We start from the raw sequence: 23410 nt of genomic DNA on the forward strand, positions 1-23410 counted from the left end.
AGAAACGACACAGACAGCTAAGGGACCGCGCGGGTGCCAGGTGCGTCACGCAAGGCACGTGCCCTTGCGGGTGGAGCATGACTCTTCAAGGGTTGTTCTGTTGATAGTGGAAAGATGAAACTGGGTAGAACAGACTATGTCGCAGAACGGAAAAGTGAAGGAACGACACAGACAGCTAAGGGACCGCGCGGGTGCCAGCCGCGTCACGTAAGGTACGTGCCCTTGTGGGTTGTACATGACTTTTCAAGTGTTGTTCTGTTGTTAGTAGAAAGACGAAAGTGGGTAGGTAGGACTATGTCGCGAAACTGAAAAGTGAAGAAACGACACAGACAGCTAAGGGACCGCGCGGGTGCCAGGTGCGTCACGCAAGGCACGTGCCCTTGCGGGTGGAGCATGACTCTTCAAGGGTTGTTCTGTTGATAGTGGAAAGATGAAACTGGGTAGAACAGACTATGTCGCAGAACGGAAAAGTGAAGGAACGACACAGACAGCTAAGGGACCGCGCGGGTGCCAGGTGCGTCACGTAAGGCACGTGCCCTTGTGGGTTGTACATGACTTTTCAAGTGTTGTTCTGTTGTTAGTAGAAAGACGAAAGTGGGTAGGTAGGACTATGTCGCGAAACTGAAAAGTGAAGAAACGACACAGACAGCTAAGGGACCGCGCGGGTGCCAGGTGCGTCACGCAAGGCACGTGCCCTTGCGGGTGGAGCATGACTCTTCAAGGGTTGTTCTGTTGATAGTGGAAAGATGAAACTGGGTAGAACAGACTATGTCGCAGAACGGAAAAGTGAAGAAACGACACAGACAGCTAAGGGACCGCGCGGGTGCCAGGTGCGTCACGCAAGGCACGTGCCCTTGCGGGTGGAGCATGACTCTTCAAGGGTTGTTCTGTTGATAGTGGAAAGATGAAACTGGGTAGAACAGACTATGTCGCAGAACGGAAAAGTGAAGAAACGACACAGACAGCTAAGGGACCGCGCGGGTGCCAGGTGCGTCACGCAAGGCACGTGCCCTTGCGGGTGGAGCATGACTCTTCAAGGGTTGTTCTGTTGATAGTGGAAAGATGAAACTGGGTAGAACAGACTATGTCGCAGAACGGAAAAGTGAAGGAACGACACAGACAGCTAAGGGACCGCGCGGGTGCCAGGTGCGTCACGTAAGGCACGTGCCCTTGTGGGTTGTACATGACTTTTCAAGTGTTGTTCTGTTGTTAGTAGAAAGACGAAAGTGGGTAGGTAGGACTATGTCGCGAAACTGAAAAGTGAAGAAACGACACAGACAGCTAAGGGACCGCGCGGGTGCCAGGTGCGTCACGCAAGGCACGTGCCCTTGCGGGTGGAGCATGACTCTTCAAGGGTTGTTCTGTTGATAGTGGAAAGATGAAACTGGGTAGAACAGACTATGTCGCAGAACGGAAAAGTGAAGGAACGACACAGACAGCTAAGGGACCGCGCGGGTGCCAGGTGCGTCACGTAAGGCACGTGCCCTTGTGGGTTGTACATGACTTTTCAAGTGTTGTTCTGTTGTTAGTAGAAAGACGAAAGTGGGTAGGTAGGACTATGTCGCGAAACTGAAAAGTGAAGAAACGACACAGACAGCTAAGGGACCGCGCGGGTGCCAGGTGCGTCACGCAAGGCACGTGCCCTTGCGGGTGGAGCATGACTCTTCAAGGGTTGTTCTGTTGATAGTGGAAAGATGAAACTGGGTAGAACAGACTATGTCGCAGAACGGAAAAGTGAAGAAACGACACAGACAGCTAAGGGACCGCGCGGGTGCCAGGTGCGTCACGCAAGGCACGTGCCCTTGCGGGTGGAGCATGACTCTTCAAGGGTTGTTCTGTTGATAGTGGAAAGATGAAACTGGGTAGAACAGACTATGTCGCAGAACGGAAAAGTGAAGAAACGACACAGACAGCTAAGGGACCGCGCGGGTGCCAGGTGCGTCACGCAAGGCACGTGCCCTTGCGGGTGGAGCATGACTCTTCAAGGGTTGTTCTGTTGATAGTGGAAAGATGAAACTGGGTAGAACAGACTATGTCGCAGAACGGAAAAGTGAAGAAACGACACAGACAGCTAAGGGACCGCGCGGGTGCCAGGTGCGTCACGCAAGGCACGTGCCCTTGCGGGTGGAGCATGACTCTTCAAGGGTTGTTCTGTTGATAGTGGAAAGATGAAACTGGGTAGAACAGACTATGTCGCAGAACGGAAAAGTGAAGGAACGACACAGACAGCTAAGGGACCGCGCGGGTGCCAGGTGCGTCACGTAAGGCACGTGCCCTTGTGGGTTGTACATGACTTTTCAAGTGTTGTTCTGTTGTTAGTAGAAAGACGAAAGTGGGTAGGTAGGACTATGTCGCGAAACTGAAAAGTGAAGAAACGACACAGACAGCTAAGGGACCGCGCGGGTGCCAGGTGCGTCACGCAAGGCACGTGCCCTTGCGGGTGGAGCATGACTCTTCAAGGGTTGTTCTGTTGATAGTGGAAAGATGAAACTGGGTAGAACAGACTATGTCGCAGAACGGAAAAGTGAAGGAACGACACAGACAGCTAAGGGACCGCGCGGGTGCCAGGTGCGTCACGTAAGGCACGTGCCCTTGTGGGTTGTACATGACTTTTCAAGTGTTGTTCTGTTGTTAGTAGAAAGACGAAAGTGGGTAGGTAGGACTATGTCGCGAAACTGAAAAGTGAAGAAACGACACAGACAGCTAAGGGACCGCGCGGGTGCCAGGTGCGTCACGCAAGGCACGTGCCCTTGCGGGTGGAGCATGACTCTTCAAGGGTTGTTCTGTTGATAGTGGAAAGATGAAACTGGGTAGAACAGACTATGTCGCAGAACGGAAAAGTGAAGAAACGACACAGACAGCTAAGGGACCGCGCGGGTGCCAGGTGCGTCACGCAAGGCACGTGCCCTTGCGGGTGGAGCATGACTCTTCAAGGGTTGTTCTGTTGATAGTGGAAAGATGAAACTGGGTAGAACAGACTATGTCGCAGAACGGAAAAGTGAAGAAACGACACAGACAGCTAAGGGACCGCGCGGGTGCCAGGTGCGTCACGTAAGGCACGTGCCCTTGTGGGTTGTACATGACTTTTCAAGTGTTGTTCTGTTGTTAGTAGAAAGACGAAAGTGGGTAGGTAGGACTATGTCGCGAAACTGAAAAGTGAAGAAACGACACAGACAGCTAAGGGACCGCGCGGGTGCCAGGTGCGTCACGCAAGGCACGTGCCCTTGCGGGTGGAGCATGACTCTTCAAGGGTTGTTCTGTTGATAGTGGAAAGATGAAACTGGGTAGAACAGACTATGTCGCAGAACGGAAAAGTGAAGAAACGACACAGACAGCTAAGGGACCGCGCGGGTGCCAGGTGCGTCACGCAAGGCACGTGCCCTTGCGGGTGGAGCATGACTCTTCAAGGGTTGTTCTGTTGATAGTGGAAAGATGAAACTGGGTAGAACAGACTATGTCGCAGAACGGAAAAGTGAAGAAACGACACAGACAGCTAAGGGACCGCGCGGGTGCCAGGTGCGTCACGCAAGGCACGTGCCCTTGCGGGTGGAGCATGACTCTTCAAGGGTTGTTCTGTTGATAGTGGAAAGATGAAACTGGGTAGAACAGACTATGTCGCAGAACGGAAAAGTGAAGGAACGACACAGACAGCTAAGGGACCGCGCGGGTGCCAGGTGCGTCACGTAAGGCACGTGCCCTTGTGGGTTGTACATGACTTTTCAAGTGTTGTTCTGTTGTTAGTAGAAAGACGAAAGTGGGTAGGTAGGACTATGTCGCGAAACTGAAAAGTGAAGAAACGACACAGACAGCTAAGGGACCGCGCGGGTGCCAGGTGCGTCACGCAAGGCACGTGCCCTTGCGGGTGGAGCATGACTCTTCAAGGGTTGTTCTGTTGATAGTGGAAAGATGAAACTGGGTAGAACAGACTATGTCGCAGAACGGAAAAGTGAAGGAACGACACAGACAGCTAAGGGACCGCGCGGGTGCCAGGTGCGTCACGTAAGGCACGTGCCCTTGTGGGTTGTACATGACTTTTCAAGTGTTGTTCTGTTGTTAGTAGAAAGACGAAAGTGGGTAGGTAGGACTATGTCGCGAAACTGAAAAGTGAAGAAACGACACAGACAGCTAAGGGACCGCGCGGGTGCCAGGTGCGTCACGCAAGGCACGTGCCCTTGCGGGTGGAGCATGACTCTTCAAGGGTTGTTCTGTTGATAGTGGAAAGATGAAACTGGGTAGAACAGACTATGTCGCAGAACGGAAAAGTGAAGGAACGACACAGACAGCTAAGGGACCGCGCGGGTGCCAGGTGCGTCACGTAAGGCACGTGCCCTTGTGGGTTGTACATGACTTTTCAAGTGTTGTTCTGTTGTTAGTAGAAAGACGAAAGTGGGTAGGTAGGACTATGTCGCGAAACTGAAAAGTGAAGAAACGACACAGACAGCTAAGGGACCGCGCGGGTGCCAGGTGCGTCACGCAAGGCACGTGCCCTTGCGGGTGGAGCATGACTCTTCAAGGGTTGTTCTGTTGATAGTGGAAAGATGAAACTGGGTAGAACAGACTATGTCGCAGAACGGAAAAGTGAAGGAACGACACAGACAGCTAAGGGACCGCGCGGGTGCCAGGTGCGTCACGTAAGGCACGTGCCCTTGTGGGTTGTACATGACTTTTCAAGTGTTGTTCTGTTGTTAGTAGAAAGACGAAAGTGGGTAGGTAGGACTATGTCGCGAAACTGAAAAGTGAAGAAACGACACAGACAGCTAAGGGACCGCGCGGGTGCCAGGTGCGTCACGCAAGGCACGTGCCCTTGCGGGTGGAGCATGACTCTTCAAGGGTTGTTCTGTTGATAGTGGAAAGATGAAACTGGGTAGAACAGACTATGTCGCAGAACGGAAAAGTGAAGGAACGACACAGACAGCTAAGGGACCGCGCGGGTGCCAGGTGCGTCACGTAAGGCACGTGCCCTTGTGGGTTGTACATGACTTTTCAAGTGTTGTTCTGTTGTTAGTAGAAAGACGAAAGTGGGTAGGTAGGACTATGTCGCGAAACTGAAAAGTGAAGAAACGACACAGACAGCTAAGGGACCGCGCGGGTGCCAGGTGCGTCACGCAAGGCACGTGCCCTTGCGGGTGGAGCATGACTCTTCAAGGGTTGTTCTGTTGATAGTGGAAAGATGAAACTGGGTAGAACAGACTATGTCGCAGAACGGAAAAGTGAAGGAACGACACAGACAGCTAAGGGACCGCGCGGGTGCCAGGTGCGTCACGTAAGGCACGTGCCCTTGTGGGTTGTACATGACTTTTCAAGTGTTGTTCTGTTGTTAGTAGAAAGACGAAAGTGGGTAGGTAGGACTATGTCGCGAAACTGAAAAGTGAAGAAACGACACAGACAGCTAAGGGACCGCGCGGGTGCCAGGTGCGTCACGCAAGGCACGTGCCCTTGCGGGTGGAGCATGACTCTTCAAGGGTTGTTCTGTTGATAGTGGAAAGATGAAACTGGGTAGAACAGACTATGTCGCAGAACGGAAAAGTGAAGGAACGACACAGACAGCTAAGGGACCGCGCGGGTGCCAGGTGCGTCACGTAAGGCACGTGCCCTTGTGGGTTGTACATGACTTTTCAAGTGTTGTTCTGTTGTTAGTAGAAAGACGAAAGTGGGTAGGTAGGACTATGTCGCGAAACTGAAAAGTGAAGAAACGACACAGACAGCTAAGGGACCGCGCGGGTGCCAGGTGCGTCACGCAAGGCACGTGCCCTTGCGGGTGGAGCATGACTCTTCAAGGGTTGTTCTGTTGATAGTGGAAAGATGAAACTGGGTAGAACAGACTATGTCGCAGAACGGAAAAGTGAAGGAACGACACAGACAGCTAAGGGACCGCGCGGGTGCCAGGTGCGTCACGTAAGGCACGTGCCCTTGTGGGTTGTACATGACTTTTCAAGTGTTGTTCTGTTGTTAGTAGAAAGACGAAAGTGGGTAGGTAGGACTATGTCGCGAAACTGAAAAGTGAAGAAACGACACAGACAGCTAAGGGACCGCGCGGGTGCCAGGTGCGTCACGCAAGGCACGTGCCCTTGCGGGTGGAGCATGACTCTTCAAGGGTTGTTCTGTTGATAGTGGAAAGATGAAACTGGGTAGAACAGACTATGTCGCAGAACGGAAAAGTGAAGGAACGACACAGACAGCTAAGGGACCGCGCGGGTGCCAGGTGCGTCACGTAAGGCACGTGCCCTTGTGGGTTGTACATGACTTTTCAAGTGTTGTTCTGTTGTTAGTAGAAAGACGAAAGTGGGTAGGTAGGACTATGTCGCGAAACTGAAAAGTGAAGAAACGACACAGACAGCTAAGGGACCGCGCGGGTGCCAGGTGCGTCACGCAAGGCACGTGCCCTTGCGGGTGGAGCATGACTCTTCAAGGGTTGTTCTGTTGATAGTGGAAAGATGAAACTGGGTAGAACAGACTATGTCGCAGAACGGAAAAGTGAAGAAACGACACAGACAGCTAAGGGACCGCGCGGGTGCCAGGTGCGTCACGCAAGGCACGTGCCCTTGCGGGTGGAGCATGACTCTTCAAGGGTTGTTCTGTTGATAGTGGAAAGATGAAACTGGGTAGAACAGACTATGTCGCAGAACGGAAAAGTGAAGGAACGACACAGACAGCTAAGGGACCGCGCGGGTGCCAGGTGCGTCACGTAAGGCACGTGCCCTTGTGGGTTGTACATGACTTTTCAAGTGTTGTTCTGTTGTTAGTAGAAAGACGAAAGTGGGTAGGTAGGACTATGTCGCGAAACTGAAAAGTGAAGAAACGACACAGACAGCTAAGGGACCGCGCGGGTGCCAGGTGCGTCACGCAAGGCACGTGCCCTTGCGGGTGGAGCATGACTCTTCAAGGGTTGTTCTGTTGATAGTGGAAAGATGAAACTGGGTAGAACAGACTATGTCGCAGAACGGAAAAGTGAAGGAACGACACAGACAGCTAAGGGACCGCGCGGGTGCCAGGTGCGTCACGTAAGGCACGTGCCCTTGTGGGTTGTACATGACTTTTCAAGTGTTGTTCTGTTGTTAGTAGAAAGACGAAAGTGGGTAGGTAGGACTATGTCGCGAAACTGAAAAGTGAAGAAACGACACAGACAGCTAAGGGACCGCGCGGGTGCCAGGTGCGTCACGCAAGGCACGTGCCCTTGCGGGTGGAGCATGACTCTTCAAGGGTTGTTCTGTTGATAGTGGAAAGATGAAACTGGGTAGAACAGACTATGTCGCAGAACGGAAAAGTGAAGGAACGACACAGACAGCTAAGGGACCGCGCGGGTGCCAGCCGCGTCACGTAAGGTACGTGCCCTTGTGGGTTGTACATGACTTTTCAAGTGTTGTTCTGTTGTTAGTAGAAAGACGAAAGTGGGTAGGTAGGACTATGTCGCGAAACTGAAAAGTGAAGAAACGACACAGACAGCTAAGGGACCGCGCGGGTGCCAGGTGCGTCACGCAAGGCACGTGCCCTTGCGGGTGGAGCATGACTCTTCAAGGGTTGTTCTGTTGATAGTGGAAAGATGAAACTGGGTAGAACAGACTATGTCGCAGAACGGAAAAGTGAAGGAACGACACAGACAGCTAAGGGACCGCGCGGGTGCCAGGTGCGTCACGTAAGGCACGTGCCCTTGCGGGTGGAGCATGACTCTTCAAGGGTTGTTCTGTTGATAGTGGAAAGATGAAACTGGGTAGAACAGACTATGTCGCAGAACGGAAAAGTGAAGGAACGACACAGACAGCTAAGGGACTGCGCGGGTGCCAGGTGCGTCACGTAAGGTACGTGCCCTTGTGGGTTGTACATGACTTTTCAAGTGTTGTTCTGTTGTTAGTAGAAAGACGAAAGTGGGTAGGTAGGACTATGTCGCGAAACTGAAAAGTGAAGAAACGACACAGACAGCTAAGGGACCGCGCGGGTGCCAGGTGCGTCACGCAAGGCACGTGCCCTTGCGGGTGGAGCATGACTCTTCAAGGGTTGTTCTGTTGATAGTGGAAAGATGAAACTGGGTAGAACAGACTATGTCGCAGAACGGAAAAGTGAAGGAACGACACAGACAGCTAAGGGACCGCGCGGGTGCCAGCCGCGTCACGTAAGGTACGTGCCCTTGTGGGTTGTACATGACTTTTCAAGTGTTGTTCTGTTGTTAGTAGAAAGACGAAAGTGGGTAGGTAGGACTATGTCGCGAAACTGAAAAGTGAAGAAACGACACAGACAGCTAAGGGACCGCGCGGGTGCCAGGTGCGTCACGCAAGGCACGTGCCCTTGCGGGTGGAGCATGACTCTTCAAGGGTTGTTCTGTTGATAGTGGAAAGATGAAACTGGGTAGAACAGACTATGTCGCAGAACGGAAAAGTGAAGGAACGACACAGACAGCTAAGGGACCGCGCGGGTGCCAGCCGCGTCACGTAAGGTACGTGCCCTTGTGGGTTGTACATGACTTTTCAAGTGTTGTTCTGTTGTTAGTAGAAAGACGAAAGTGGGTAGGTAGGACTATGTCGCGAAACTGAAAAGTGAAGAAACGACACAGACAGCTAAGGGACCGCGCGGGTGCCAGGTGCGTCACGCAAGGCACGTGCCCTTGCGGGTGGAGCATGACTCTTCAAGGGTTGTTCTGTTGATAGTGGAAAGATGAAACTGGGTAGAACAGACTATGTCGCAGAACGGAAAAGTGAAGGAACGACACAGACAGCTAAGGGACCGCGCGGGTGCCAGGTGCGTCACGTAAGGCACGTGCCCTTGTGGGTTGTACATGACTTTTCAAGTGTTGTTCTGTTGTTAGTAGAAAGACGAAAGTGGGTAGGTAGGACTATGTCGCGAAACTGAAAAGTGAAGAAACGACACAGACAGCTAAGGGACCGCGCGGGTGCCAGGTGCGTCACGCAAGGCACGTGCCCTTGCGGGTGGAGCATGACTCTTCAAGGGTTGTTCTGTTGATAGTGGAAAGATGAAACTGGGTAGAACAGACTATGTCGCAGAACGGAAAAGTGAAGGAACGACACAGACAGCTAAGGGACTGCGCGGGTGCCAGGTGCGTCACGTAAGGTACGTGCCCTTGTGGGTTGTACATGACTTTTCAAGTGTTGTTCTGTTGTTAGTAGAAAGACGAAAGTGGGTAGGTAGGACTATGTCGCGAAACTGAAAAGTGAAGAAACGACACAGACAGCTAAGGGACCGCGCGGGTGCCAGGTGCGTCACGCAAGGCACGTGCCCTTGCGGGTGGAGCATGACTCTTCAAGGGTTGTTCTGTTGATAGTGGAAAGATGAAACTGGGTAGAACAGACTATGTCGCAGAACGGAAAAGTGAAGGAACGACACAGACAGCTAAGGGACCGCGCGGGTGCCAGGTGCGTCACGTAAGGCACGTGCCCTTGTGGGTTGTACATGACTTTTCAAGTGTTGTTCTGTTGTTAGTAGAAAGACGAAAGTGGGTAGGTAGGACTATGTCGCGAAACTGAAAAGTGAAGAAACGACACAGACAGCTAAGGGACCGCGCGGGTGCCAGGTGCGTCACGCAAGGCACGTGCCCTTGCGGGTGGAGCATGACTCTTCAAGGGTTGTTCTGTTGATAGTGGAAAGATGAAACTGGGTAGAACAGACTATGTCGCAGAACGGAAAAGTGAAGGAACGACACAGACAGCTAAGGGACTGCGCGGGTGCCAGGTGCGTCACGTAAGGTACGTGCCCTTGTGGGTTGTACATGACTTTTCAAGTGTTGTTCTGTTGTTAGTAGAAAGACGAAAGTGGGTAGGTAGGACTATGTCGCGAAACTGAAAAGTGAAGAAACGACACAGACAGCTAAGGGACCGCGCGGGTGCCAGGTGCGTCACGCAAGGCACGTGCCCTTGCGGGTGGAGCATGACTCTTCAAGGGTTGTTCTGTTGATAGTGGAAAGATGAAACTGGGTAGAACAGACTATGTCGCAGAACGGAAAAGTGAAGGAACGACACAGACAGCTAAGGGACCGCGCGGGTGCCAGGTGCGTCACGTAAGGCACGTGCCCTTGTGGGTTGTACATGACTTTTCAAGTGTTGTTCTGTTGTTAGTAGAAAGACGAAAGTGGGTAGGTAGGACTATGTCGCGAAACTGAAAAGTGAAGAAACGACACAGACAGCTAAGGGACCGCGCGGGTGCCAGGTGCGTCACGCAAGGCACGTGCCCTTGCGGGTGGAGCATGACTCTTCAAGGGTTGTTCTGTTGATAGTGGAAAGATGAAACTGGGTAGAACAGACTATGTCGCAGAACGGAAAAGTGAAGGAACGACACAGACAGCTAAGGGACTGCGCGGGTGCCAGGTGCGTCACGTAAGGTACGTGCCCTTGTGGGTTGTACATGACTTTTCAAGTGTTGTTCTGTTGTTAGTAGAAAGACGAAAGTGGGTAGGTAGGACTATGTCGCGAAACTGAAAAGTGAAGAAACGACACAGACAGCTAAGGGACCGCGCGGGTGCCAGGTGCGTCACGCAAGGCACGTGCCCTTGCGGGTGGAGCATGACTCTTCAAGGGTTGTTCTGTTGATAGTGGAAAGATGAAACTGGGTAGAACAGACTATGTCGCAGAACGGAAAAGTGAAGGAACGACACAGACAGCTAAGGGACCGCGCGGGTGCCAGGTGCGTCACGTAAGGCACGTGCCCTTGTGGGTTGTACATGACTTTTCAAGTGTTGTTCTGTTGTTAGTAGAAAGACGAAAGTGGGTAGGTAGGACTATGTCGCGAAACTGAAAAGTGAAGAAACGACACAGACAGCTAAGGGACCGCGCGGGTGCCAGGTGCGTCACGCAAGGCACGTGCCCTTGCGGGTGGAGCATGACTCTTCAAGGGTTGTTCTGTTGATAGTGGAAAGATGAAACTGGGTAGAACAGACTATGTCGCAGAACGGAAAAGTGAAGGAACGACACAGACAGCTAAGGGACTGCGCGGGTGCCAGGTGCGTCACGTAAGGTACGTGCCCTTGTGGGTTGTACATGACTTTTCAAGTGTTGTTCTGTTGTTAGTAGAAAGACGAAAGTGGGTAGGTAGGACTATGTCGCGAAACTGAAAAGTGAAGAAACGACACAGACAGCTAAGGGACCGCGCGGGTGCCAGGTGCGTCACGCAAGGCACGTGCCCTTGCGGGTGGAGCATGACTCTTCAAGGGTTGTTCTGTTGATAGTGGAAAGATGAAACTGGGTAGAACAGACTATGTCGCAGAACGGAAAAGTGAAGGAACGACACAGACAGCTAAGGGACTGCGCGGGTGCCAGGTGCGTCACGTAAGGCACGTGCCCTTGTGGGTTGTACATGACTTTTCAAGTGTTGTTCTGTTGTTAGTAGAAAGACGAAAGTGGGTAGGTAGGACTATGTCGCGAAACTGAAAAGTGAAGAAACGACACAGACAGCTAAGGGACCGCGCGGGTGCCAGGTGCGTCACGCAAGGCACGTGCCCTTGCGGGTGGAGCATGACTCTTCAAGGGTTGTTCTGTTGATAGTGGAAAGATGAAACTGGGTAGAACAGACTATGTCGCAGAACGGAAAAGTGAAGGAACGACACAGACAGCTAAGGGACCGCGCGGGTGCCAGGTGCGTCACGTAAGGCACGTGCCCTTGTGGGTTGTACATGACTTTTCAAGTGTTGTTCTGTTGTTAGTAGAAAGACGAAAGTGGGTAGGTAGGACTATGTCGCGAAACTGAAAAGTGAAGAAACGACACAGACAGCTAAGGGACCGCGCGGGTGCCAGGTGCGTCACGCAAGGCACGTGCCCTTGCGGGTGGAGCATGACTCTTCAAGGGTTGTTCTGTTGATAGTGGAAAGATGAAACTGGGTAGAACAGACTATGTCGCAGAACGGAAAAGTGAAGGAACGACACAGACAGCTAAGGGACTGCGCGGGTGCCAGGTGCGTCACGTAAGGTACGTGCCCTTGTGGGTTGTACATGACTTTTCAAGTGTTGTTCTGTTGTTAGTAGAAAGACGAAAGTGGGTAGGTAGGACTATGTCGCGAAACTGAAAAGTGAAGAAACGACACAGACAGCTAAGGGACCGCGCGGGTGCCAGGTGCGTCACGCAAGGCACGTGCCCTTGCGGGTGGAGCATGACTCTTCAAGGGTTGTTCTGTTGATAGTGGAAAGATGAAACTTAATAGAACAGACTATGTCGCAGAACGGAAAAGTGAAGGAACGACACAGACAGCTAAGGGACTGCGCGGGTGCCAGGTGCGTCACGTAAGGTACGTGCCCTTGTGGGTTGTACATGACTTTTCAAGTGTTGTTCTGTTGTTAGTAGAAAGACGAAAGTGGGTAGGTAGGACTATGTCGCGAAACTGAAAAGTGAAGAAACGACACAGACAGCTAAGGGACCGCGCGGGTGCCAGGTGCGTCACGCAAGGCACGTGCCCTTGCGGGTGGAGCATGACTCTTCAAGGGTTGTTCTGTTGATAGTGGAAAGATGAAACTGGGTAGAACAGACTATGTCGCAGAACGGAAAAGTGAAGGAACGACACAGACAGCTAAGGGACCGCGCGGGTGCCAGGTGCGTCACGTAAGGCACGTGCCCTTGTGGGTTGTACATGACTTTTCAAGTGTTGTTCTGTTGTTAGTAGAAAGACGAAAGTGGGTAGGTAGGACTATGTCGCGAAACTGAAAAGTGAAGAAACGACACAGACAGCTAAGGGACCGCGCGGGTGCCAGGTGCGTCACGCAAGGCACGTGCCCTTGCGGGTGGAGCATGACTCTTCAAGGGTTGTTCTGTTGATAGTGGAAAGATGAAACTGGGTAGAACAGACTATGTCGCAGAACGGAAAAGTGAAGGAACGACACAGACAGCTAAGGGACTGCGCGGGTGCCAGGTGCGTCACGTAAGGTACGTGCCCTTGTGGGTTGTACATGACTTTTCAAGTGTTGTTCTGTTGTTAGTAGAAAGACGAAAGTGGGTAGGTAGGACTATGTCGCGAAACTGAAAAGTGAAGAAACGACACAGACAGCTAAGGGACCGCGCGGGTGCCAGGTGCGTCACGCAAGGCACGTGCCCTTGCGGGTGGAGCATGACTCTTCAAGGGTTGTTCTGTTGATAGTGGAAAGATGAAACTGGGTAGAACAGACTATGTCGCAGAACGGAAAAGTGAAGGAACGACACAGACAGCTAAGGGACCGCGCGGGTGCCAGGTGCGTCACGTAAGGCACGTGCCCTTGTGGGTTGTACATGACTTTTCAAGTGTTGTTCTGTTGTTAGTAGAAAGACGAAAGTGGGTAGGTAGGACTATGTCGCGAAACTGAAAAGTGAAGAAACGACACAGACAGCTAAGGGACCGCGCGGGTGCCAGGTGCGTCACGCAAGGCACGTGCCCTTGCGGGTGGAGCATGACTCTTCAAGGGTTGTTCTGTTGATAGTGGAAAGATGAAACTGGGTAGAACAGACTATGTCGCAGAACGGAAAAGTGAAGGAACGACACAGACAGCTAAGGGACCGCGCGGGTGCCAGGTGCGTCACGTAAGGCACGTGCCCTTGTGGGTTGTACATGACTTTTCAAGTGTTGTTCTGTTGTTAGTAGAAAGACGAAAGTGGGTAGGTAGGACTATGTCGCGAAACTGAAAAGTGAAGAAACGACACAGACAGCTAAGGGACCGCGCGGGTGCCAGGTGCGTCACGCAAGGCACGTGCCCTTGCGGGTGGAGCATGACTCTTCAAGGGTTGTTCTGTTGATAGTGGAAAGATGAAACTGGGTAGAACAGACTATGTCGCAGAACGGAAAAGTGAAGGAACGACACAGACAGCTAAGGGACCGCGCGGGTGCCAGGTGCGTCACGTAAGGCACGTGCCCTTGCGGGTGGAGCATGACTCTTCAAGGGTTGTTCTGTTGATAGTGGAAAGATGAAACTGGGTAGAACAGACTATGTCGCAGAACGGAAAAGTGAAGGAACGACACAGACAGCTAAGGGACCGCGCGGGTGCCAGCCGCGTCACGTAAGGTACGTGCCCTTGTGGGTTGTACATGACTTTTCAAGTGTTGTTCTGTTGTTAGTAGAAAGACGAAAGTGGGTAGGTAGGACTATGTCGCGAAACTGAAAAGTGAAGAAACGACACAGACAGCTAAGGGACCGCGCGGGTGCCAGGTGCGTCACGCAAGGCACGTGCCCTTGCGGGTGGAGCATGACTCTTCAAGGGTTGTTCTGTTGATAGTGGAAAGATGAAACTGGGTAGAACAGACTATGTCGCAGAACGGAAAAGTGAAGGAACGACACAGACAGCTAAGGGACCGCGCGGGTGCCAGGTGCGTCACGTAAGGCACGTGCCCTTGTGGGTTGTACATGACTTTTCAAGTGTTGTTCTGTTGTTAGTAGAAAGACGAAAGTGGGTAGGTAGGACTATGTCGCGAAACTGAAAAGTGAAGAAACGACACAGACAGCTAAGGGACCGCGCGGGTGCCAGGTGCGTCACGCAAGGCACGTGCCCTTGCGGGTGGAGCATGACTCTTCAAGGGTTGTTCTGTTGATAGTGGAAAGATGAAACTGGGTAGAACAGACTATGTCGCAGAACGGAAAAGTGAAGGAACGACACATCCAGCTAAGGGACCGCGCGGGTGCCAGGTGCGTCACGTAAGGCACGTGCCCTTGTGGGTTGTACATGACTTTTCAAGTGTTGTTCTGTTGTTAGTAGAAAGACGAAAGTGGGTAGGTAGGACTATGTCGCGAAACTGAAAAGTGAAGAAACGACACAGACAGCTAAGGGACCGCGCGGGTGCCAGGTGCGTCACGCAAGGCACGTGCCCTTGCGGGTGGAGCATGACTCTTCAAGGGTTGTTCTGTTGATAGTGGAAAGATGAAACTGGGTAGAACAGACTATGTCGCAGAACGGAAAAGTGAAGGAACGACACAGACAGCTAAGGGACCGCGCGGGTGCCAGGTGCGTCACGTAAGGCACGTGCCCTTGTGGGTTGTACATGACTTTTCAAGTGTTGTTCTGTTGTTAGTAGAAAGACGAAAGTGGGTAGGTAGGACTATGTCGCGAAACTGAAAAGTGAAGAAACGACACAGACAGCTAAGGGACCGCGCGGGTGCCAGGTGCGTCACGCAAGGCACGTGCCCTTGCGGGTGGAGCATGACTCTTCAAGGGTTGTTCTGTTGATAGTGGAAAGATGAAACTGGGTAGAACAGACTATGTCGCAGAACGGAAAAGTGAAGGAACGACACAGACAGCTAAGGGACCGCGCGGGTGCCAGGTGCGTCACGTAAGGCACGTGCCCTTGTGGGTTGTACATGACTTTTCAAGTGTTGTTCTGTTGTTAGTAGAAAGACGAAAGTGGGTAGGTAGGACTATGACGCGAAACTGAAAAGTGAAGAAACGACACAGACAGCTAAGGGACCGCGCGGGTGCCAGGTGCGTCACGCAAGGCACGTGCCCTTGCGGGTGGAGCATGACTCTTCAAGGGTTGTTCTGTTGATAGTGGAAAGATGAAACTGGGTAGAACAGACTATGTCGCAGAACGGAAAAGTGAAGGAACGACACAGACAGCTAAGGGACCGCGCGGGTGCCAGGTGCGTCACGTAAGGCACGTGCCCTTGTGGGTTGTACATGACTTTTCAAGTGTTGTTCTGTTGTTAGTAGAAAGACGAAAGTGGGTAGGTAGGACTATGTCGCGAAACTGAAAAGTGAAGAAACGACACAGACAGCTAAGGGACCGCGCGGGTGCCAGGTGCGTCACGCAAGGCACGTGCCCTTGCGGGTGGAGCATGACTCTTCAAGGGTTGTTCTGTTGATAGTGGAAAGATGAAACTGGGTAGAACAGACTATGTCGCAGAACGGAAAAGTGAAGGAACGACACAGACAGCTAAGGGACTGCGCGGGTGCCAGGTGCGTCACGTAAGGTACGTGCCCTTGTGGGTTGTACATGACTTTTCAAGTGTTGTTCTGTTGTTAGTAGAAAGACGAAAGTGGGTAGGTAGGACTATGTCGCGAAACTGAAAAGTGAAGAAACGACACAGACAGCTAAGGGACCGCGCGGGTGCCAGGTGCGTCACGCAAGGCACGTGCCCTTGCGGGTGGAGCATGACTCTTCAAGGGTTGTTCTGTTGATAGTGGAAAGATGAAACTGGGTAGAACAGACTATGTCGCAGAACGGAAAAGTGAAGGAACGACACAGACAGCTAAGGGACCGCGCGGGTGCCAGGTGCGTCACGTAAGGCACGTGCCCTTGTGGGTTGTACATGACTTTTCAAGTGTTGTTCTGTTGTTAGTAGAAAGACGAAAGTGGGTAGGTAGGACTATGTCGCGAAACTGAAAAGTGAAGAAACGACACAGACAGCTAAGGGACCGCGCGGGTGCCAGGTGCGTCACGCAAGGCACGTGCCCTTGCGGGTGGAGCATGACTCTTCAAGGGTTGTTCTGTTGATAGTGGAAAGATGAAACTGGGTAGAACAGACTATGTCGCAGAACGGAAAAGTGAAGGAACGACACAGACAGCTAAGGGACCGCGCGGGTGCCAGGTGCGTCACGTAAGGCACGTGCCCTTGTGGGTTGTACATGACTTTTCAAGTGTTGTTCTGTTGTTAGTAGAAAGACGAAAGTGGGTAGGTAGGACTATGTCGCGAAACTGAAAAGTGAAGAAACGACACAGACAGCTAAGGGACCGCGCGGGTGCCAGGTGCGTCACGCAAGGCACGTGCCCTTGCGGGTGGAGCATGACTCTTCAAGGGTTGTTCTGTTGATAGTGGAAAGATGAAACTGGGTAGAACAGACTATGTCGCAGAACGGAAAAGTGAAGGAACGACACAGACAGCTAAGGGACCGCGCGGGTGCCAGGTGCGTCACGTAAGGCACGTGCCCTTGTGGGTTGTACATGACTTTTCAAGTGTTGTTCTGTTGTTAGTAGAAAGACGAAAGTGGGTAGGTAGGACTATGTCGCGAAACTGAAAAGTGAAGAAACGACACAGACAGCTAAGGGACCGCGCGGGTGCCAGGTGCGTCACGTAAGGCACGTGCCCTTGCGGGTGGAGCATGACTCTTCAAGGGTTGTTCTGTTGATAGTGGAAAGATGAAACTGGGTAGAACAGACTATGTCGCAGAACGGAAAAGTGAAGGAACGACACAGACAGCTAAGGGACCGCGCGGGTGCCAGCCGCGTCACGTAAGGTACGTGCCCTTGTGGGTTGTACATGACTTTTCAAGTGTTGTTCTGTTGTTAGTAGAAAGACGAAAGTGGGTAGGTAGGACTATGTCGCGAAACTGAAAAGTGAAGAAACGACACAGACAGCTAAGGGACCGCGCGGGTGCCAGGTGCGTCACGCAAGGCACGTGCCCTTGCGGGTGGAGCATGACTCTTCAAGGGTTGTTCTGTTGATAGTGGAAAGATGAAACTGGGTAGAACAGACTATGTCGCAGAACGGAAAAGTGAAGGAACGACACAGACAGCTAAGGGACCGCGCGGGTGCCAGGTGCGTCACGTAAGGCACGTGCCCTTGTGGGTTGTACATGACTTTTCAAGTGTTGTTCTGTTGTTAGTAGAAAGACGAAAGTGGGTAGGTAGGACTATGTCGCGAAACTGAAAAGTGAAGAAACGACACAGACAGCTAAGGGACCGCGCGGGTGCCAGGTGCGTCACGTAAGGCACGTGCCCTTGCGGGTGGAGCATGACTCTTCAAGGGTTGTTCTGTTGATAGTGGAAAGATGAAACTGGGTAGAACAGACTATGTCGCAGAACGGAAAAGTGAAGGAACGACACAGACAGCTAAGGGACCGCGCGGGTGCCAGGTGCGTCACGTAAGGCACGTGCCCTTGCGGGTGGAGCATGACTCTTCAAGGGTTGTTCTGTTGATAGTGGATAGATGAAACTGGGTAGAACAGACTATGTCGCAGAACGGAAAAGTGAAGGAACGACACAGACAGCTAAGGGACCGCGCGGGTGCCAGGTGCGTCACGTAAGGCACGTGCCCTTGCGGGTGGAGCATGACTCTTCAAGGGTTGTTCTGTTGATAGTGGAAAGATGAAACTGGGTAGAACAGACTATGTCGCAGAACGGAAAAGTGAAGGAACGACACAGACAGCTAAGGGACCGCGCGGGTGCCAGGTGCGTCACGTAAGGCACGTGCCCTTGCGGGTGGAGCATGACTCTTCAAGGGTTGTTCTGTTGATAGTGGAAAGATGAAACTGGGTAGAACAGACTATGTCGCAGAACGGAAAAGTGAAGGAACGACACAGACAGCTAAGGGACCGCGCGGGTGCCAGGTGCGTCACGTAAGGCACGTGCCCTTGTGGGTTGTACATGACTTTTCAAGTGTTGTTCTGTTGTTAGTAGAAAGACGAAAGTGGGTAGGTAGGACTATGTCGCGAAACTGAAAAGTGAAGAAACGACACAGACAGCTAAGGGACCGCGCGGGTGCCAGGTGCGTCACGCAAGGCACGTGCCCTTGCGGGTGGAGCATGACTCTTCAAGGGTTGTTCTGTTGATAGTGGAAAGATGAAACTGGGTAGAACAGACTATGTCGCAGAACGGAAAAGTGAAGGAACGACACAGACAGCTAAGGGACCGCGCGGGTGCCAGCCGCGTCACGTAAGGTACGTGCCCTTGTGGGTTGTACATGACTTTTCAAGTGTTGTTCTGTTGTTAGTAGAAAGACGAAAGTGGGTAGGTAGGACTATGTCGCGAAACTGAAAAGTGAAGAAACGACACAGACAGCTAAGGGACCGCGCGGGTGCCAGGTGCGTCACGTAAGGCACGTGCCCTTGCGGGTGGAGCATGACTCTTCAAGGGTTGTTCTGTTGATAGTGGAAAGATGAAACTGGGTAGAACAGACTATGTCGCAGAACGGAAAAGTGAAGGAACGACACAGACAGCTAAGGGACCGCGCGGGTGCCAGGTGCGTCACGTAAGGCACGTGCCCTTGCGGGTGGAGCATGACTCTTCAAGGGTTGTTCTGTTGATAGTGGAAAGATGAAACTGGGTAGAACAGACTATGTCGCAGAACGGAAAAGTGAAGAAACGACACAGACAGCTAAGGGACCGCGCGGGTGCCAGCCGCGTCACGTAAGGTACGTGCCCTTGTGGGTTGTACATGACTTTTCAAGTGTTGTTCTGTTGTTAGTAGAAAGACGAAAGTGGGTAGGTAGGACTATGTCGCGAAACTGAAAAGTGAAGAAACGACACAGACAGCTAAGGTACCGCGCGGGTGCCAGGTGCGTCACGTAAGGCACGTGCCCTTGCGGGTGGAGCATGACTCTTCAAGGGTTGTTCTGTTGATAGTGGAAAGATGAAACTGGGTAGAACAGACTATGTCGCAGAACGGAAAAGTGAAGGAACGACACAGACAGCTAAGGGACCGCGCGGGTGCCAGCCGCGTCACGTAAGGTACGTGCCCTTGTGGGTTGTACATGACTTTTCAAGTGTTGTTCTGTTGTTAGTAGAAAGACGAAAGTGGGTAGGTAGGACTATGTCGCGAAACTGAAAAGTGAAGAAACGACACAGACAGCTAAGGGACCGCGCGGGTGCCAGGTGCGTCACGTAAGGCACGTGCCCTTGCGGGTGGAGCATGACTCTTCAAGGGTTGTTCTGTTGATAGTGGAAAGATGAAACTGGGTAGAACAGACTATGTCGCAGAACGGAAAAGTGAAGGAACGACACAGACAGCTAAGGGACCGCGCGGGTGCCAGGTGCGTCACGTAAGGCACGTGCCCTTGCGGGTGGAGCATGACTCTTCAAGGGTTGTTCTGTTGATAGTGGAAAGATGAAACTGGGTAGAACAGACTATGTCGCAGAACGGAAAAGTGAAGAAACGACACAGACAGCTAAGGGAGCGCGCGGGTGCCAGGTGCGTCACGCAAGGCACGTGCCCTTGCGGGTGGAGCATGACTCTTCAAGGGTTGTTCTGTTGATAGTGGAAAGATGAAACTGGGTAGAACAGACTATGTCGCAGAACGGAAAAGTGAAGGAACGACACAGACAGCTAAGGGACCGCGCGGGTGCCAGGTGCGTCACGTAAGGCACGTGCCCTTGCGGGTGGAGCATGACTCTTCAAGGGTTGTTCTGTTGATAGTGGAAAGATGAAACTGGGTAGAACAGACTATGTCGCAGAACGGAAAAGTGAAGGAACGACACAGACAGCTAAGGGACCGCGCGGGTGCCAGGTGCGTCACGTAAGGCACGTGCCCTTGCGGGTGGAGCATGACTCTTCAAGGGTTGTTCTGTTGATAGTGGAAAGATGAAACTGGGTAGAACAGACTATGTCGCAGAACGGAAAAGTGAAGGAACGACACAGACAGCTAAGGGACCGCGCGGGTGCCAGGTGCGTCACGTAAGGCACGTGCCCTTGCGGGTGGAGCATGACTCTTCAAGGGTTGTTCTGTTGATAGTGGAAAGATGAAACTGGGTAGAACAGACTATGTCGCAGAACGGAAAAGTGAAGGAACGACACAGACAGCTAAGGGACCGCGCGGGTGCCAGGTGCGTCACGTAAGGCACGTGCCCTTGTGGGTTGTACATGACTTTTCAAGTGTTGTTCTGTTGTTAGTAGAAAGACGAAAGTGGGTAGGTAGGACTATGTCGCGAAACTGAAAAGTGAAGAAACGACACAGACAGCTAAGGGACCGCGCGGGTGCCAGGTGCGTCACGCAAGGCACGTGCCCTTGCGGGTGGAGCATGACTCTTCAAGGGTTGTTCTGTTGATAGTGGAAAGATGAAACTGGGTAGAACAGACTATGTCGCAGAACGGAAAAGTGAAGGAACGACACAGACAGCTAAGGGACCGCGCGGGTGCCAGCCGCGTCACGTAAGGTACGTGCCCTTGTGGGTTGTACATGACTTTTCAAGTGTTGTTCTGTTGTTAGTAGAAAGACGAAAGTGGGTAGGTAGGACTATGTCGCGAAACTGAAAAGTGAAGAAACGACACAGACAGCTAAGGGACCGCGCGGGTGCCAGGTGCGTCACGTAAGGCACGTGCCCTTGCGGGTGGAGCATGACTCTTCAAGGGTTGTTCTGTTGATAGTGGAAAGATGAAACTGGGTAGAACAGACTATGTCGCAGAACGGAAAAGTGAAGGAACGACACAGACAGCTAAGGGACCGCGCGGGTGCCAGGTGCGTCACGTAAGGCACGTGCCCTTGCGGGTGGAGCATGACTCTTCAAGGGTTGTTCCGTTGATAGTGGAAAGATGAAACTGGGTAGAACAGACTATGTCGCAGAACGGAAAAGTGAAGGAACGACACAGACAGATAAGGGACCGCGCGGGTGCCAGCCGCGTCACGTAAGGTACGTGCCCTTGTGGGTTGTACATGACTTTTCAAGTGTTGTTCTGTTGTTAGTAGAAAGACGAAAGTGGGTAGGTAGGACTATGTCGCGAAACTGAAAAGTGAAGAAACGACACAGACAGCTAAGGGACCGCGCGGGTGCCAGGTGCGTCACGTAAGGCACGTGCCCTTGCGGGTGGAGCATGACTCTTCAAGGGTTGTTCTGTTGATAGTGGAAAGATGAAACTGGGTAGAACAGACTATGTCGCAGAACGGAAAAGTGAAGGAACGACACAGACAGGTAAGGGACCGCGCGGGTGCCAGCCGCGTCACGTAAGGTACGTGCCCTTGTGGGTTGTACATGACTTTTCAAGTGTTGTTCTGTTGTTAGTAGAAAGACGAAAGTGGGTAGGTAGGACTATGTCGCGAAACTGAAAAGTGAAGAAACGACACAGACAGCTAAGGGACCGCGCGGGTGCCAGGTGCGTCACGTAAGGCACGTGCCCTTGCGGGTGGAGCATGACTCTTCAAGGGTTGTTCTGTTGATAGTGGAAAGATGAAACTGGGTAGAACAGACTATGTCGCAGAACGGAAAAGTGAAGAAACGACACAGACAGGTAAGGGACCGCGCGGGTGCCAGCCGCGTCACGTAAGGTACGTGCCCTTGTGGGTTGTACATGACTTTTCAAGTGTTGTTCTGTTGTTAGTAGAAAGACGAAAGTGGGTAGGTAGGACTATGTCGCGAAACTGAAAAGTGAAGAAACGACACAGACAGCTAAGGGACCGCGCGGGTGCCAGGTGCGTCACGTAAGGCACGTGCCCTTGCGGGTGGAGCATGACTCTTCAAGGGTTGTTCTGTTGATAGTGGAAAGATGAAACTGGGTAGAACAGACTATGTCGCAGAACGGAAAAGTGAAGGAACGACACAGACAGGTAAGGGACCGCGCGGGTGCCAGCCGCGTCACGTAAGGTACGTGCCCTTGTGGGTTGTACATGACTTTTCAAGTGTTGTTCTGTTGTTAGTAGAAAGACGAAAGTGGGTAGGTAGGACTATGTCGCGAAACTGAAAAGTGAAGAAACGACACAGACAGCTAAGGGACCGCGCGGGTGCCAGGTGCGTCACGTAAGGCACGTGCCCTTGCGGGTGGAGCATGACTCTTCAAGGGTTGTTCTGTTGATAGTGGAAAGATGAAACTGGGTAGAACAGACTATGTCGCAGAACGGAAAAGTGAAGAAACGACACAGACAGATAAGGGACCGCGCGGGTGCCAGCCGCGTCACGTAAGGTACGTGCCCTTGTGGGTTGTACATGACTTTTCAAGTGTTGTTCTGTTGTTAGTAGAAAGACGAAAGTGGGTAGGTAGGACTATGTCGCGAAACTGAAAAGTGAAGAAACGACACAGACAGCTAAGGAACCGCGCGGGTGCCAGGTGCGTCACGTAAGGCACGTGCCCTTGCGGGTGGAGCATGACTCTTCAAGGGTTGTTCTGTTGATAGTGGAAAGATGAAACTGGGTAGAACAGACTATGTCGCAGAACGGAAAAGTGAAGAAACGACACAGACAGCTAAGGGACCGCGCGGGTGCCAGCCGCGTCACGTAAGGTACGTGCCCTTGTGGGTTGTACATGACTTTTCAAGTGTTGTTCTGTTGTTAGTAGAAAGACGAAAGTGGGTAGGTAGGACTATGTCGCGAAACTGAAAAGTGAAGAAACGACACAGACAGCTAAGGAACCGCGCGGGTGCCAGGTGCGTCACGTAAGGCACGTGCCCTTGCGGGTGGAGCATGACTCTTCAAGGGTTGTTCTGTTGATAGTGGAAAGATGAAACTGGGTAGAACAGACTATGTCGCAGAACGGAAAAGTGAAGGAACGACACAGACAGCTAAGGGACCGCGCGGGTGCCAGCCGCGTCACGTAAGGTACGTGCCCTTGTGGGTTGTACATGACTTTTCAAGTGTTGTTCTGTTGTTAGTAGAAAGACGAAAGTGGGTAGGTAGGACTATGTCGCGAAACTGAAAAGTGAAGAAACGACACAGACAGCTAAGGGACCGCGCGGGTGCCAGGTGCGTCACGTAAGGCACGTGCCCTTGCGGGTGGAGCATGACTCTTCAAGGGTTGTTCTGTTGATAGTGGAAAGATGAAAGTGGGTAGAACAGACTTTGTCGCAGAACGGAAAAGTGAAGGAACGACACAGACAGCTAAGGGAC

The sequence above is a fragment of the Schistocerca piceifrons genome, chromosome 5 (genome assembly GCF_021461385.2).
Source record: "Schistocerca piceifrons isolate TAMUIC-IGC-003096 chromosome 5, iqSchPice1.1, whole genome shotgun sequence".
NCBI classification, from domain to species: Eukaryota; Metazoa; Arthropoda; class Insecta; order Orthoptera; family Acrididae; genus Schistocerca; species Schistocerca piceifrons.